This window comes from Mus caroli, chromosome 19 (assembly GCF_900094665.2).
Source record: "Mus caroli chromosome 19, CAROLI_EIJ_v1.1, whole genome shotgun sequence".
Classification (NCBI taxonomy): Eukaryota; Metazoa; Chordata; class Mammalia; order Rodentia; family Muridae; genus Mus; species Mus caroli.
The window spans coordinates 36,945,238-36,948,245 of record NC_034588.1 but is presented as its reverse complement, the minus strand read 5'-3'; the positions used below and the strand labels follow the sequence as shown (position 1 = coordinate 36,948,245).

Genomic DNA, 3,008 nt, shown 5'->3' with positions numbered 1-3,008 from the left:
GGCTACACAGAGAAACCCTGTCTCGAAAAACCAACCAACCAACCAACCAACCAACCAACCCTCCCCCCCCAAAAAAAAGAAAGACTATTCTAAATATTTAATATCTTCTAGTAATCTTTATGAATACCTAGTGAGGCAGGTACATTGAAGAGCTTCATTTTACAGATAAGGACACTGAGGTATGGAAATATTACTTGCTTGTTTCGAACAGCATAGCTAGGCCACCTAGCTCCCAGGACTCGTACCCTCAAAGCCAAATATTTTAATAACTCCTCCTACTACGTTATGCTCTGCTAAGCATGTACGTGCATCACCCTCTCCCATCACTCTGTAGCCCATGAGCACACGAACACAGGACCAAGTGCATTGCCAAGAAGGCTGCGGGAGCTTTAGTCACTCTTCTGCTTCCTGATGAGCTACAGCAATGAATGTTGTGTTGCCAACAGTGCTGTTCAGTGCAGAACTCCAAGAAAACCTCATTCTGGTCCAAGCATCAGTGTAAGAAGTAGGGCCCTCCTGGGCTTCTTATCCCAGAACCCCTTGCACCTGTGAGGATTGGCTGAGGTGCCTGTGTCATTGCCAGTGAACTTTACCTCAGGGCAACCTGGGTCTTGGTCCTCCAGAAAGCCTGAAGCCACAGCCTCACTTGAGAGAGATTTGGGGGTCCTAAACCCTTGGGGTCACTGAGAATGGAAGGCCAGAGGAGTTAAGGACTGGTTTGGGTGCTATCAGGGGATCTGGGGACAGTTTATGGCAAATGAACATGACCGGATGCACCTGTGTCAGTCGAGCCAAATTCAAAATCAGTATACCTATATGGTGGTTGGAATAAGAATGCGCCCCCTAGGCTTATATATCTGCGTGCTTAGTTACCAGGGAAAGGTGCTATTTGAGAAGGATTAGGAGGTGTGTGTGGCCTTTTTGGAAGAAGTGTGTGTCACTGGGGATAGATAGACTTGGAAGTTTCAAAACCCTGTGCAGGGCCAGTGTCTCTGCCTCTTTCTGTCTCTCTCTCTCTCTGCTTTTCAGATCAGGTTGTAGCTCTCAATATTGTTCTAGCACCGCGTGTGCCACCGTGCTAGACTAAACAAACCTCTGGAACTACAAGCAAGCTCTCAACTAGACTCTTTCTTTGATAAGCGTTGCCTTAGTCATGGTGTCTCTGCACATCAGTCGGACAGTGACTAAGACAACCGGCAATAACTTGACACAAAAGAGCTGGTCATTTCTGTGCTGCTCTGGCGCCCTGATGGCTGTTAGACTGTTTTTAGCTTCATGGTGAATAAAGTAGACAACTCATCAATCACAAAGTCTGTGGGGTACAGCGCACTCCTTCCATTGCACCACTACAGGCACGGAAACCAACACACTGATCTTGTAATGGGCCAGCTTCTGAATAGCGTTTCATTTTTATAGATGCTCTATCGAATTATATGACTCATGTAAGATAACGATGACTAAATGTTCATGGATTAACTTTGGATGATGCAGAGATGATTTGCATTATTAAAAGTGTTATAAAAGTGCTCATACTTTTATATGATCTAAAATAAGCTCACAAGGTATTTTTTTTATAAGCTAAAATACCTACCACAACCCTACAATTCTCGTTGGATACTTAAATAGAAGTGCATGCGTGTACGTATCAAGAGACATTTGTGCTTGAGAATATCTTGTGGCAGATTTTCCAATAGCCTCAAGTTAAAAAAAATGTTGGTTTTTTTTTTTTTTTGATTTACTTATTTTATACGTATGAGGGTTTTGGCTACATGTATGTATGTGCAACACATGTAACACCTGGTACCCATTGAGTACAGAAAAGATGTTGAATTAAGCTTGAGTTCCTCTGCAAGAGCAGCAAATGCTCTTAACTACTGAGCTTCTCTCCCATCCCAGTAGTCCGACTTTTAAAAATAATTCAGGTGACTATTATTAACAATAATATGTAGGCAAATGCTGATTGGGTCACATGACCTAAAACCCCACCACAGGGCTGGCAAAGGTCCAAAGTTAACCTAAAGTCTTGGATGTCAGAATTGGGGCAAATCTTTGCTGAAAGGTTTGTGATAGGTGAGATTTGAACGTTCAGTTTCTTTATTGAGTGCTGTGTGTCCATTGCTAGGTTGTTTTTGTGGGTGGGGGAGAATCATTATGGTGACCGTTTGTGTTCTTGTATATATGTATGCTCTACTTGATAAGTTTCCATGTGATTGCCATAAAAGGCTAAGAAACCAGGCATGGGGCTCAGGAGGCTGAGTCACGATGGCTGCAAGTTCAATAGTAATATAGTATGTTATATATAGGCAATATGTATCAGTTATATAGTAAGTTCCAGTTTAGCCCCAAGCTGTCAATGTGAGGTCCTCTCTGAAGAAGAGGAGACAGCCCCATATCCATCAAAGCAAGAGGTCAAACGGACAAGTGCAGGAAGGTGAGGAAAGCTTTTCCCAGTGTACTTCAGAGAGGCAAACACTGTTAGCATCCGGTTATAAAACTTCCCAGCCTGCTTTTCATGTAAGTTACATTTTCAGAGTTAATTAGTATCTCATGGTGGATTATGTAGGCTTCATTGTTCTGTATTTTCCACCAAAATTTTGTTACAACAAATGAAGAATTAACGGCAGCTCGGTATCCTGGGGAAATGTATTTTCTGGTTCAAACCCTGGTCTTGTCCACTTCTTATGTGTATGTCGGGAGCAGGTCAGACCCTGAAAACTCACCAGCTGTTCACCAGCTGTTTTTGAAGTGGGAATAATAGTATTTACCTCCAAAGGTTATTGCTAGGGTAGAGCTTAGCACACTGGATAACCCGTAGTAGGCATCAGGATAGGGCATACTGTTAAAGAAGTTTCCTTCCTTCCTTCCTTCCTTCCTTCCTTCCTTCCTTCCTTCCTTCCTTCCTTCCTTCCTTCCTTCCTTCTTTCCTTCCTTCCTTCCTTCCTCCCTCCCTCCTTTCCTCCCTCCCTCCCTCCTTTCCTCCCTCCCTCCCTTCTTCCTTTCCTCCCTTC

At 43.4% G+C, this 3,008-nt stretch overlaps 1 protein-coding gene across 1 annotated transcript in view; it reads left to right on the top strand.

Annotated features, from left to right (window-relative positions):
• Pdlim1 (PDZ and LIM domain 1) overlaps window positions 1–3,008 on the top strand; it is a 49,194-nt gene that overhangs the window by 6,407 nt on the left and 39,779 nt on the right. The window lies entirely within an intron of this gene.